This window comes from Mus caroli, unplaced genomic scaffold (assembly GCF_978045245.1).
Source record: "Mus caroli unplaced genomic scaffold, Mus_caroli_1 scaffold_4, whole genome shotgun sequence".
Classification (NCBI taxonomy): Eukaryota; Metazoa; Chordata; class Mammalia; order Rodentia; family Muridae; genus Mus; species Mus caroli.
Window position 1 is genome coordinate 16023294 of NW_028227259.1, and position 15878 is coordinate 16039171.

The following is a 15878-nucleotide window of genomic DNA, read 5'->3' on the forward strand; positions in this document are numbered from 1 at the left end:
ATTATAAGAAGTTCAAGTCTTGAAGAAAGAAATCGAAGAAGATCTCAGAAGATGGAAAGATCTCCCATGCTCATGGATTGGCAGGATTAATATAGTAAAAATGGTTATCTTGCTGAAAGCAATCTACAGATTCAGTGCAATCCCCATAAAAATTCCAACTCAGTTCTTCACAGAGTTAGAATGGGTAATTTGCAAATTCATCTGGAATAACAAAAAAAGCCTAGGATAGCAAAAATTCTTCTCAACAATAAAAGAACCTCTGGTGCAATCACCATCCCTGACTTCAAGTTATACTACAGAACAATTGTGATTAAAAGCTCCATGGTACTGGTACAGTGACATACAGGTAGATCAATGGAATAGAATTGAAGACCCAGAAATGAACCCCCACACTATGTTCACTTGATCTTTGACAAAGGATCTAAAACCATCCAGTGGAAAAAAGGCAGTATTTTCAACAAATGGTGCTGTCTCAACCGATGGTGGTTAGCATGTAGAAGAATGCAAATTGATCCTCCTATCTCTTTGTACAAAGCTCAATTCTAAGTGGATCAAGGCCTCCACATAAAACCAGACACTGAAACTTATAGAGGAGAAAGTCAGGAAGAGCCTCAAACATATGAGCACAGGGGAAAGATTCCTGAGGAGAACAACAATGGCTTGTACTGTAAGATCAAGAATTAACAAATGGGACCTCATAAAATTGCAAAGCTTCTGTAAGGCAAAGGACACTGTCAAGAAGACAAAAAGGCAACCAACAAATTGGGAAAAGATCTTTACAAATCCTAAAACTGATAGAGAGCTAATATCCAATATATACAAAGAACTCAAGGAATTAGACTCCAGAAAAACAACCCTATTAAAAATGGGATATTGAGCTAAACAGAGAATTGACAACAGAAGAAAACGAATGGCTGAGAAGCACCTAAAAAAAAAAATGTTCAATATCCTTAGTCATCAGGGAAATGCAAATCAAAACAACCCTGAGATTACACCTCACACTAGTCAGAATGGCTAAGATCAAAAACTCAGGTAACAGCAGATGCTGGCAAGGATATGGAGGAAGAGGAACACTCCTCCATTGCTGGTGGGATTGCAAGCTTGTACAACTACTCTGCAAATCAGTTTGGTGGTTCCTCAGAAAATTGATCATAGTACTACCGGAGGATCTAGCAATACCACTACTGGGCATATACCTAGAAGATGCTCCAACATTTCATAAGGACACATGCTCCACTATGTTCATAGCAGCCTTATTTATAATAGCCAGAAGCTGTAAAGAATCCAGATGTCCCTCAACAGAGGAATGGATACAGAAAATATTGTACATTTACACAATGGAGTACTATGCAGCTATTAAACACAATGAATTCATGAAATTCTAAGACAAATGGATGGATCTACAGGATATCATTCTGAGGGAGGTAACCCATCACAAAAGAACACACATGATATGCACTCACTGATAAGTTGATATTAGCCCAGAATCTCGGAATACCCAAGAGACAATTCACAAAACACATGAAGTTCAAGAAGAAGGAAGACCAAAGTATGGATATTTTGGTCTTCTTAGAAGGGAAAACAAAATACCCATGGGAAGAGTTACAGAGACTAAGTGTAGATCAGACACTGAAGGAATGACCATTCAGAGACTGACCCACCTGGGAATCCATCCCACAAATAACCGCCAAATCCATACACTATTATGGAGGTCAACAAGAGCTTGTCAACAGGAGCCTGTTTGAGCCGTCTCCTGAAAGGCTCAGCCAGTGCAAGACAAATACAGAAGTGGATGCTCATAGTCATCCATTGTGCAGAGCACAGGGTCCCCTATGAAGGAGCTAGATAAATTACCCAAGGAGCTGAAGGAGTTTGCAGCCCCATAGGAGAAACGACAATATGAACTAACCAGTATCCCTATTGCTCACTGGGACTTAACCACCAAACAAAGAAAACACATGGTGGGACTCATGGCTCTAGCTGCAAATGTAGCAGAGGATGGCCTAGTCATTCATCAATGGGAAGAGAGGCCCTTGGTCCTGTGAAGGTTCTATGCCCCAGTGTAGGGGACTGTCAGGGCCAGGAAGCAGGAGTGGGTGGTTTGGTGATCAGGGGGAGGAGGGAAGGGATAGGGCATGTTTGGAGGGGAAATTAGGAAAAGGAATAACATTTGAAATCTAAATATAGAAAATACCTAATAAAAAAAGAAAAAAAGAAAAAAGAGAAAAAGAGAAATAAAGGGACTGTTTGTGTCCCAACTTTAGAAGTGTAGATTAAATTGTTACATTCTAGACGTGTATTTATGCACAATAATCTACTAATACAAATAGTATTAATACACTGTTTCCTTATATTTATTTCTTCATTGATATATTTATTTCTGGTTAAATTCTATAAAGTTATTTCTAAGGAAGAAAGGACTGGGGCTGGGGCTGTTTCTATAGTAACTACCTCAGACCTCAGGCAATTCTCCAGGGAATCTGGATAGTACTTGCAGACATAAATTGTTTCAAAGACCAGTTCTGGCCCAACAGGAATATAGTTTTGATGAAACCCAGGTGAACCGCAACTGTATTTTAGTCTATACTCCCACTTAAATTATAGTCAATTACCTGCGGTAATAGGAGAACCGAAATAACATGAATAATGAAATCTGCAGATCATCCCACAGCATCATTCAGCCAATAAAATATAAACCCAATCCATCAATTTCTTACTAAAGCAACTGAGCATGTATTAAAATAGACAGATGTGACCTTTCTTTTTCTCTCTGTGGTATAGGTGCCAATAGTGATATAAAATGATGCTTAAAATTTGTTCACAAAAGCGAAAAGACAATATCGATTGTCACTCTTTACATCTGTTTCTGAGATGTACAGCATGAGTTTCCATCCTAATCAGATTTATGGATATATATTGTCACCATTTATAACAATACTGGAAAGAAGTAGACTTCAGTAAAATGAACTTGATTACTGTTAAGAATTTCATTCAATTTTCATTAAATCAAGCAAGTCTCCTGTCCTTTTCTTAATCCCAGAGGAAGGTATACCACACTGTGAAAATGTTGATATCTGTAGGTTGCCCTGAAAATATTAACAAATGCTTCTTTCAGGTAAGCTACCAGAGAAACTAGAAATCAGTAGATAAGGGATTCTATATGCATCCTTTTGTGTCCACAGTGAAATATTTTGACAATAATTTACAACCCAACCTCTAATACAGTGTAGCCTCAATTTCATCTCCAGCCTTACCAGTAGTAACAAAAATGCTCAAATATCTCACTCATAAGTTCCAATGGCTATCTGACTTTTACTTGACTTATAAATAGCCGGTAACAAAGGTAATAATGACAAATGACAACAACATATGAAACAAATCATCAAAAAAAAAAAACTTGGAAGAGACAAAGGCAATGAGGAAATGCAGATTATAACAAAGTCCAATTAACCTTCCCTAGAAATAAAATATTTTAGTATATTTCATCCATATGAGCAAGTAAAGCAACCAGATGGAACTATTGGGACTTATGGCTATGAAAAATAAATTGGTGATAGTTTAAATGGAATGTTAAAAGACAAAGTAAAGAATACTTTCATAAAGCATAAACAATAAGACTACAAAATATTGTCATAGAGGTAAACTAAAAGTAGTGGATATATTAAAGAAGTTAAATATCAAGATTTTTAGAGCCCCTGAATTTTATAAATACTATCAACCACACAGACAGGACAGGGTAAGTTACCCAGTAAGCAGGGTTCCTTGATGCCCTTTGCTCTATTTCTGTGTCTACTATCCTTCTTGAGTTGTTGCTCTGACTGACTTCATAATGCACAACAATTGTAGGCTGAATAAAATGCTTACCTCTTTAATTGATTTGGTCATTGTGTTTATCACAACAGAAAACAATTTAACATACCATTTCTTTGGTATATATTTGTAATATATACCAAAGCAAAACCTTACCTAGGATAAATCAAGCATCACATAATGATAAATGTGCTAATTTAGCAAGAAGATACCCGAAGCACAAATGTATAAGAATCCATAACATAACCACAAAATACAATAAGCAATAGTTTGCATTATCAAAGAAAGATAAAATTTTGTAATAATAGGAAAAGAATTTGCCAGCTGCCATAGACAGAAAATATATAAAACAAAACACACACACACACACACACACATCAAAAACAGAAGATCTAAAGAAGAATGTTAAGCAGTCTTAATCTAATTATTTTGTAAAACAATAATCATCTTTCTCTGAAGAGGAACTGTGCTGAACATTGTGATGCTTCTGGCTGTCAACATGACAGTATCTTCAGTTATCTATGAGTCTACTGTTAGGCAAGTTTATGAAGGATTATCTTGATCCATTAATCAAGGTAGGAAGATCCACCCTAAATGTAGGCAGCATGATTTTCTTCCCCATTTCCATCATATCAGATCCAGGAAGTGTTAGGCATATGTGTTACATGCTAGATCCTTCCAGGAACACCAATCCTCAAGCCCCCATATGACCTCCGGGGCACCAGTATCTGAGTCAAGGTGTGAAGAGAGCTTGCTAGTTTATTAAATCACCAAGGTTACATGTATCTTGTCATAATATTATTATTTTAGCATATCCAGCAATCTTTAGAGTTTTCACATTATGTCCAGAGAAAATTTGAAAAGATATTCTAGTCCCTTCAAAAATTTTAAGTGTGGTTTCAATATATATTGAAATAAAGCTATACCCTTTCTAATATTTATCTGTAATAACTCATAGAAAAATCAATTTATAAATATTCAAAATAAAAACTGATCATCAAGTAAGACCTGGTTGAAAAGATAATTGCTTTTTGACAGAGTTAAAATTTAGCAATAAAAATTAGATACCAATAAACAAAGTGTATGTGTTTCTAAATTGTGATGCTAAGTGAATAATATTAAAAACGCAAAGAGGAGATCTCTGGGGAGGCGTGGAGGTGGAAGAGGATTCAAAGAACTTCCTGAGAAGGGGGAATAGAATACACTTTCTATGTGGGCTGAGAGTGAGTAGGAACACTAACAAGAAGAATCAGGTGTAGAAAGAGAAGGTCAGAGGGAAAGCGTGTGGGAAGAGACAATAAAATTGGGGAGCATTAGGAGGTTATAGAAACCTAAGGCAATAAAAAATTCCTGGAATCTATAGAAGTGACCCTATTGAGGACACCTAGTTGGGGGACATAAAATCATGCCAGGAAATTTGATAAGGTAGAGCAGGTCGAGACCCTGAGACTTGGTGTACACACACCCTAGGCTCAGGCAACTCCCAGCTCCCTGACACACTCCTGATTTGGATGAAAAATGTGCCATGCTCCTCACATGAAAGAAATGTACCCTGTGGTCACATAGGCACAAAACAGTGTTCTCCATGCTAATGAGGTACCTAGAGGACTGGAAGGACTGGAAGGCTTAGCCAATAAGCTTCCCTTCTCAGACATTCCTCCTTGCAAAAGGTATTTAATCTCAGGCACACTCTGAGAAGTGAGTATGGTACATTATACATCCATTTTCCTCCATGAACAACCAATAAACTGTTTACAACCAAGGACTGTCTCTTTTCATCAAGGTCTGCTATGAGGAGCCATGGAGAAGGCATTTAACTATCAAGCAGCCTAATCTCCCATAGAAGGCCTCTGTGTGCTCCCAGCTGCCACCAAGCCTGCCTCCACCAAGCTAAAGATAATCTCCCATGGGACAAATTGGAGTTTCTATTTTTCTTTCACTCCCCTTTTCTTTCCTAGCCCCTGGCTAGAACCTGTCCCCAGCCCATGGGCCCTGACTCTTTCACTACTCTTTCTATTGGGTTACCTTTTCAGGCCTCAATGTCAAGGCTTTTTTCGGGTCTTATTGTATCTCGCTTTGTCCTGCTTGGCTATCATCTCCTACAGCTCTGCTCTTTTCTGATGGGAAATATAAAAGGAATGGATTTGGGTGAGAGAGAAGGTGTGGGAAAGTTGGGAAGAGTGGAAGGAGGAAAAGTGTTCAGGATATGTTGTATGAGAGAAGAACTCATTTTCAAAAAAAATTAAGCATGAAAAATTCATACATGTTTAAAATGTAAAGATAAACATTATCAAAAACAAATAAAATCTGGGCAGATGGTTTAGTAGTAAACAGCACACACTGCATTTGTAAAGGATCAGAGTCCATGTCTCTGTAGGTATGTTGGGTATCTCACAATGGTCTATAATTTTCACTCTATAAGATTAGATGACTCTAGCTTCCTCAGTCATCTATACCTTACATACTTGTAAGTCTTGAGAAACACAAACACATACACACACACACACACACACACACACACACACAAATTGAAATGTAATGAAAATACATGTTGAAAAGAATTAGGAAGACATCTCCATCTGTGAAGAAAATATCCCCTAGCTTGCTTGTGGTTCTTGCTTCTGAGCACCCAAACTGTGAAAACTCATACAATTAAGTCTATTGAAAGTGATAGACTTTATTTTATCTCAAACACTTATCAATAAGGTGAACAGAGAAAAAATATAGAGTCTTCATTACAAAAGAAGTAAGAAGTAAGAATGGAGGAGAAGGAGGAGGAGAAAAGGTGGAAGAGAAGAAGTCTCAACTTGTTTTGTGCAGTGCTTCATGTGTCACTTATACATCAGCAAATAGAAAGACAGCTTTAAAATACCACTCCTGAACAATGATGTGCTCTTGAGTTACAAACTCTAAACATATATTTCTCTTATTAATTGATTTTCTGTCTTCATACTTTTATTCACTAGCAGAGTTTGCTTAGTAGAAGAGAACATTGGCACATTTATCTGATCATGTAAATATAACAGTTATATTTCTTTGTTTGGGAGCAAGAGTTTTTGAACTAGGGCAAGGACTCTAGAATACTGTGACTTGTGCTGTTTCTTATGTAAATGATGGTCTGTTCTAAGTTCCTTCTAGCTCTGAAATCCATTAAAGATATAGCATGGGTTATCATAGATTGAGAAAAGCAATAATGTACTCTGAAGAATGAAAAAGGGATATTTAGTAAAGTAATGAACTATGAAACTGAAGCTGAAATTAGATTTGTGTTGTACAGAAAATGAAAATATTCAGAGGCAGATTACATGCCCAGCTTTTCTTCCCCATTCTTATCACCCTGGATCCAGGAAGTATTAGGAACATGGGCTACATGCTAGATTCTTTCAGTAGTACCAATCCTCAAGCCCCCATATAATCTCAAGGTTACCAATATCTTAGTCAAGGTGTGGAGGAGAAAGCTTGCTAATTAACCATATCACAAAGGCTACATATGAACCCTGTCCTAATATTATTTTAGAATATCCAATAATCCTTAGAGTTTTCACATCATATCCAGAGAATATTTCAAAAGACATTCTAGTCCCTTAAAAATTTTAGATGTTATTAGAATATATATTGAAATATAACTGTGCTATAGGTCAAGTTACATATTTAAAAATAAAAATAACAGTTATAACAGTTAAGTTAATATATTAACACACCGTCAAAAGATTCTTTATTGGGAAAATATTGTTTAATGTCTTACTCTCTTATACCATTCAGAAAAATATAAATAATTTATGATTTTAACTCAAATTGACTAGGAACATTTCTGAAGAATTATTCCATTTTCATATACTCAATATTACCTGTCCTTTAAAAATGGAAATGAGCCATGTATAAAGGAGATAATTTTATTTGTGAGAATACAATTTAGAACATAAAAAGAAGACTCAATCATGAACAAAAAAGGTGTCTTTAAACAGTCAATGAGTGTATAAATTTATCAGACAAGAGTTAAGTCCTTCAAAATCTGTTCTTTCAAAAATAATAACATGCTTCAATGTATGTTAAAATGGGTGTGAAAATAAAACTACTATTAATAGACCAAACTTGTGAGGAAAACCAAATAAGGCAACATGACTCTCAGAAGGTGCATAGTAACACATGGAACTCTCTGAAGGTAACAGTAACAGCAATTGAACCCTTGAATAGCCTGAGTCTGGGCTCTACAGTTGCAGAGCAAAAAAGACCCTCCCAACACACCTGGCCACCATTACTTGATGGCCATGTGAAATTGACAGTACTTAACCTTGAACCCAATAACAGTTCCACAGTACTGCTGGTCACAGCATTGCTATTACACCTTCTTCGTTCCCATTCACACGTTTTTAATTTTCCTTGTGAAATGATGTGAGATTATATTTTTTACTCTTCCAAGTTCAGTGCTTCCTCCTCTGTCCTACAGACTCTTTGATAACCCTGTCCTACTTGAATGAGTACTCAACATGTTAATAATAGGATATTGGCATATAATAACTGTAGAATTATTTACCATCAAACACATATGAGAAAATGTATAGCCAGCACTCAAAATGTGAAAGAACTATTCTTTCAATCAGAAACTAATATAAAAGACATTATGGACCTTGCAATGCTCACATTATTGCAACATATATGTGTCTTAATAATAGAATATTTGAGCTAGAGAAATATGTCATCCATATAATCTTAAATTTTTAAATATAAATTTCATAACTTATTGATAATAGCAATAATTCTCTTCAGATTACTTCTGTTCAAAATTTGAGAGTAAAACTTTTTCACACAACTCCTAACTTCCCCACCTCTGGTAATGATTATTGAATCATGAGACACATGTTTTTATATTTTACACATAGATGAAACCATAAAGCCTTTGAATCTCTGTGCTGTCTTGGCTTCAAAAAATGTCTCTAGCTTCATCTGTGTTGTTAAAAATGAGGGGCTCCCATAATTGTCATTCTATGTTTTATTACAAATTTAGAAATCTATTAAGAAGCGTAACAACTGCATTGGCATGGGTGAGGGGGAGATGCCCCTTTCACTCCTTGCAACCTGCTGCAGACAGAAAAGCTGGAAAAGGAAGAAAATTGTTCCTGCCCCTTATTGGCTGCAGCACTCAGGAAAGTGGGTCCTGTGTTTCTTGCTTGAACAATTTGCCCTGATGGTGCTCACAGTAGAGTTTGCCCTGATGATCAAGGTATAGGTAAGCTGGTCCAAGGCATAAGGGGAAGGGAGAGGTGACCTTGCTCCTTGCTGGCTGCCATATTGGGTGAGATAGCCTGGGCAATACCGGAGAACTCACCCTGGTGGCGTGGGTGTGGGAGAGCTGACTGACAAATTCAGCTACCACCGAAGTCCATATGCAGATCTTTGAGTTGTCTCACCTCAGTATCTACTCCATCTATGAACTGCTGAAGCATACGAAAGGACCAACCTTGAAAATAGAAAGCTGTAGGCCCTCCATAACATGGGGCATTAACAAGCTACCTGTGAGCCACCCCAGTGAGGATCCACTACTGATGGTATAGCAGAAGCCAGAGGACTTGATGACACCAAGGACTCACTGCAATGAACATCTGCAAGTAAAGATATGTGGAAAGAAGAAGACCCTGTGGGCGGGACACATTGATCCTACAGATTCCAGGATGAAATTTTTTGATGTTTTATTTCTTTTATGCTTGTTTGTATTTTTATTTTATTTTGGGGGACTGCAAGGGTGTAGGGTGGATATTAAGAGATGGGGTGATGAGTAGGACAAGACGTGAAAATCACAAAGAATTAATAAAAAGTTTTCAGAGAGAGAGACAGACAGACAGAGAGACAGAGACACAGACAGACAAGCATGGCAGCTACAGCATGTAATTTATTGATTTCTTCAGAAAACTAGGATAATAGGTGTTAAGTGGATATTAATATAATAAAATAACAATAAATGATAATTTATATATAAAATGTGAATCATATATGCAGAGGAAAATACTGTTTTATACCTGATAAATACATACAATTTCTCTGTAATTTTAAACAGAGGATTGTGGAGAGAGACAAAATGAAGGCTCTGAGACTCTCACCTTGAGATGAATAGGACACTTTGTCTAAACAAATGATATTTATGTATACTGACTTTTACTTACAGTAGTTAAAACATTGATATATAGATTGAGGCTCACATGATTATATCCAATACTTGGATGGTAATTTAATAAATTTTCATCATATTTTGTATTTTTACATTATAGATATTCAGAAGTTGACATCCTTCTCTCTACCTCCTTTCCAACCAATACTGAGCATTATTAATTATATATAGTGATGTGAGAAACATCAGTATGTTCTGTTGAAAGTTTTATAAATTGATTCTCAGATACTTGTTCTATTATTGAATGAACATTAAAAGACAATAATGCCAGACACTAAAATTGTAATTTTATCTTTTGCAGAATGTAGTTTAGGAAAGTGTCTGGCCAATGTACCTTTTGTATACTCTCCCTATTTTAGTGTTCGTTGAAGAAATAATCAGAGATTCAGAAACTAACATTATCGTGAAAATAAATTAAATATTTAATCTCGGTATATATGATTCATCCAGAAAAACAGCATCCAGGAAATTAGTAGGGAAGGGGTTGATAATAAGATTATTTTAGCACTGTATACACACACACACACACACACACACACACACACACACACACACACATACACACACATGTACTCTACTCCCAGTACTAAATATTATATTTTTAGTAAAACAACTAAAACTCCATGTATTGCAATGTAGAGCTTACTCATTTTAGCATATGTATTGAATCAGTGAATTTGTGCCTTATATGCAACCCTGTTGCTGATATTAGAGGCTTTTCTACATAGACACTTTATCATTGCCATGTTTTGAAGACTGTTTTCAAATCAGCCTTACTCTCCTCATACTAAAATGAAATATCTAGAGAAATTTTATTTGTTCATATTAAAAATGACAAAATTCAAAGAACCCTAATAAAATCTGAAACTGTTACAAAAATCAAACTAAAACTTATCAATTATTTTTATTCTAATATATGATTCTTGAGGTAAGAAAGAAACATATATAAAAATGATGTGTTGTTTTCTCCTTTCCGGTTTCAGGCACAATCACACAAACCTACACAGGTTTAACTCCTTTGTTCATTCCCTCCATTCTATTAATACCTACATATACAGCAGGGCAGAATCATAACTTTAATGTTGATAAACTCTGTCCCTCTGTCCCTACTATATGCAAAACCGATTCTTGAAAAGATTCTGAAATGGGCTATAATAACTAGTTTGTCCACATTCAGGATTTTTAACTGTGGTTTGCGTGATAGCTCAGTTTCAAGTCTATGGTGAAAATAAAGATAACATTTTTAAAGTGAGTAGCTCCCTTGTGTTCAGCCCTGCAGTCTTTGAATGGATCTTGACTGATAGTAACCATATGTGCCCCAGGAAATGCAGAAAGGGAAGGTTAGCCAAAGGATTCCTCTAAATGGCAATCTGCCTACATAACAGCTACCTCTGTTCAGGAGCCCCTGGGAAAAGTGACGAACCTAGGGAAATTCCTAAGCATGAGGAATAACAATAATAATAATAATAATAATAATAATAATAATAATAATAATAATAATAAAAGTCCAATATACTTTCTGATATTTATTCTAAAACTGAATTGTAGCCTTCCAGAAGAATATTTTCTTAAAGTATTGGAACTTTTTCAAATTTCCAAATCACTCTATAGATGAAGAACACCTTGAGACGAAAATGATGTCCTCTTAACTTTTAGAAGACTATAGTCTGGTCGAGATAACCTGAAAATACATGTATCAGAATATATAACTTTGATGAGAATATTTAATATATATAAACATATATTTAAAAATCTTACCTCTTTCCAGTTTTTTACTGCCCACGACACATTTCTTCAGTCCAACTTGTTATTTTAAGAACCCAAACATTTTAAATTCCTATTAAAAATAAACATGATCATTTTTAGAATCCAGTCTAATTAAATGGTTAGCATGCTTAAATAGAGATCTCTGAAAACAAAATGTTACCCTAAAAAATGACTTGAACTATCTTGCGGCAGACCGTAACTCTGAGCCCACAGAACAAGTTAACAATTTGTATTCACTAAGTAGATTAGGTATCCATTAAAAGTTTTAAGTTTGAGGGCCTGACTATATAGAAGGAATGTTTTATATTTCTCTGTTTCTCAGACTTATAAGCTACTCTGCATCTTAACATGACGTATTTGTCTTAAGGTTATGATGTCCACAGCATTTTCATCAACTCAAGGCTTCCACTCCCCATCCAGGTAAAGAGCCGCTGGAAGCAAGCAACTGAGTTTCATTTCAAGGAAGAGTTTTGTTCATTGTATTGTTATTCTGACTAATGACAAAAGACAAGATTAGAGTCATAGATGAAATTTTCAAATGAAAATGCAAAGGTTTTCCTATTCCACACATTTTTATAAAACTGTAGGTATTTATTACATTGATTAAATAGTAAAAATCAACTTACAGAACCAAATAAAAATATTTTAAATATGGTCTAAAATTTAATACAATATTTTGTTTTTAGAAAAAAACTTGATCAAAACAATAAAAGAAAAACATGAAGTAAAAATTCAGTAGCTACAGATTAACCTTATTGTACATAATTATCATTAGTATTATTATTAAAGCTCAAAAACTCAGGAATGTGTTATGACTTCTGAACTAATGGCTACAATCAACTTTGTACAATAAACTTTAACTGTATAATTTTGAAAAATAGAGAGTATTTTATATGCTCTATTTTTGAAAATTAAAATAATTCTATACTGTTGGAGCTGATATTCATTATTACCCTTGTTACATAATAAGAATAGAAAAAAAAAAAAACCTCGACTTAAGAAAAGGATAACTCTTTATCCTTACTATGTAAACAAATGTCAATGTTATGTTAAGCATCTCTTGGATATATGTATTATAAGATGGTGAGATTATTTCAAGTTAGTGATTAGGGAAAAAAAGCCTCATGGCAGGACCAATGAATGTATTGAAGACTCATCTGTTTCGATTCTTTTGTTATTCTGGGGCTGTGGTTGGAAATCAAAATTTCATATATGATAGACAACTATCACCGAGACACATCCAAAGCCTACATGTGTATAAATATGGAAGTTACTGTAATTCTTGTTAAGAACAGAGCCTGGGAAAGTTAGAAGGGAAAAGCTTATATCTTAACAGAAGTGGGAAAGTAATATAACTGAGTGGAAGAAGTAGGCTGAGCCTATATAATTTGTCTAGCATCTGCATGGGAAACAAAAAAAGAGGTGGGGGAGTCGATGGGGGAGGGACAGCAGGATACCAAGGCTATCTCCTAATGCCATGAGAACTTGCCTACAGGCTTTGGAAGAAGAAAAGAGACTCCTCAGGAAGTGACACTGAGGAGCTAATAGAACACTATCTCACCTCCAATCTTAATGATTTAAGTGGTGTTAGGTGGAAATAGCCACCTCTTGAAAGATGGCGTGAGAAGCAGTCATGAAGCTTCAGGTGCAAAGAAGATAAAGGAGAATACACAAAAGTGTTTGAAGATTGAAAGCCTTTGTTGGGGAGGTCCAGAGAGCATACTGAGACAATCAGGAGACAGAACTAAAGGATTGGGATTAGTTTTAGTGATACGAGATGACATGAAAGTTCTGGATTCTCTTTGGTGACTGACGTGAAACAAGAAGGTGGCCATGATAAAGTAAGTCCTGAATTTCCCCAAACAGACGATAGTGATTAGTCTAGTGTCAATAGGATCAGAGAAATGCTTATGATTTTTGCTAATAATGCTCAGAATTAGGAGTAACCACTGCAGTGTTGAGCTGAAAAGAGGTCTTCTGAGACAGATCTTTCTAAGTTAGCAAAAAGCCATTCATGCATGACTCTTGCATTGCTTGCCTGTGCAAGAAGTATGTTTAACACATGTGAGCTTCCTTCTAGGATACATAATGAATTGGAGTAAGAGGACTAAAAATGACTAGCATGCTTAGAGACGTCCTTTCTCTGGTGGTGGCATTTTACCTGAGATCTGAAGAAAGAACGTGGTAAATATCTTGCTAAAGTATCAGGAAGCAGAGGAGCAATAAATAAAAAGGATCAGAGCAAGTGAAGAATATCTGAAACAGATAAAGTCATGAATACAGAGAGAGTCGGGTGATGGGATGGAGGCAGAAATACCAAGCAGAAGACAATTACTACTGTGAACCACCTCTCCAACAAGAAGATAGACTATAAACATTGTTGACACCTATTCCATAAATGTAACTTCCTAGCCTTTAAGAATGTACTAGTTAAGTGGAAATATTGCAGAAAACATAGGCACACAAACACACACACACACACACACACACACACACACACACACACAGAGGCACATGCAACACATTATAAAGATTATAATGAAAAAAGCTTCGTTCCACAATAAACTCTTCATAGTACAACCACATTTTTTGACAAAGTATTACTCCGGTAAACAGATTGCTAAAAAAACAAAAAACAAAAAACAAAACAAAAACAAAACCTAGCTACAATTATGATTAAAATATATGTCCTTGGCAAATTAAGTTGTCCACAGTCTTTGGTAGCCCAGAGACTGTGCTGCCCCAGATGAAATGTCCCACCTCTCTGGGGAAGATTAGCCATTGAGGCACCTGCAGACACAAAGTAACTGTTCAAACCTGACAATTCTTTTTAAAGAATACACACCATATAAATTTTCTACAAAAGAAAAAAATATCAAAAGAAGCTCCATTAGTGTCAGGTAAAGATTCCTAAGGAGCAAACTTTCAAAATGGCTGTAAAAATGATAGCAACAAGTGAAACTTAAATGGGAAATGTCTAATGTAAATAGATTAAAATTCCTTATCTTATCTGGTCCTTCCCTTTGATGCAGGCCTTCTCCTGGAAACCCTAAGGGGATGTGACTTTGACAAATACAATGTCTGGTAGTTCTTGCTGTGTTATACTATGAGCAAATAAAGCATTCTGCTCTCCACTGAACCCGTTTTTATTAAGCAATGATTTACTAAGAGTTTTGAAATCTGAAACTGATACCAGCCATTTAATTTCAAAAGCACAGTACATTTATTAGAAACACTGAAAACTGGCACTAATATTAGTAGAAAAGTTCATTTCAAATTTAAAACATCTTTCTCTTTCCTCATTTCTCTTTCTTGTTTTCTTTCTCTTTCTTTTTTTTTTTTCTGACTGCCCAGCATGAAATGAAAAGGAAAATAAGAGAAATTGGTCTGTGCCTTCGATTAAGTCAAAGCTTGGGAGTTGAGAATTAATGTTATTTAACCTTCAGGATATGAAATAGTTTTGCTTAGAAATAGTATGTGGATAATATTTCTGATAATACAAATATTATTTTAATATTTAATTTAAAATGTGTTAAATTATTCAATTAAGAACTTAAAGCAAGAAAATACATATTTTATAATTGGCAATACTGGTTAAGACATTGAATTTTGAAATATAGGATTTTGTTTTATTTATGAAGATGTGTATGGTACTGGAATATGGAAATAAGCAAGCTGGTCCTGGAAATCAGGTCATTATTTCCCAAATATCTAAAGGATCATAAGGGTTAGAGTTAGGACATTGAAAACACTCCTGAAGCAAGGTTTCTTAGGTCTTCTTCTACTGTGATTGTCTGTCCTCTTTCTACACTGAAACCACAGATTTTTTTTCCCTCAAGGTAAGTCCTAAAATCCAGAATAACACTTCTCCATAGCATGTCACATGATCCTGTCTTGAACATCTCAATTTCAGAGAGGACTGGCCTCTCAGCTCAGAGGATAGAGCTGGAAAGACCAAAGAGAATCTGAACAAAAGCTCAACTGGGAAGCCTTTCCCTGCCTCTTCCTATCATGTGACAGGATGTCTGCTCATTTTTCAGCACATCTGAGCACAAAAGGAGACAACCTTGTTTAAGATTTCAGTTCTTTATTTCTGAAGTTCCGTGTCACATAAAACATTTGTTGTTGTTACTTGTTT

General features: G+C 35.5%; 1 protein-coding gene across 1 annotated transcript in view; it reads right to left on the reverse strand.

The window, feature by feature from the left end:
• The window catches only part of Sema3a (semaphorin 3A), a 502602-nt gene that overhangs the window by 299158 nt on the left and 187566 nt on the right, over window positions 1–15878 (reverse strand). Inside the window, exon 3 of the mRNA XM_021162357.2 lies at window positions 11732–11810. The gene's annotated coding sequence lies outside the window, so the exon portion shown is untranslated. The remainder of the gene's footprint in view (window positions 1–11731; window positions 11811–15878) is intronic.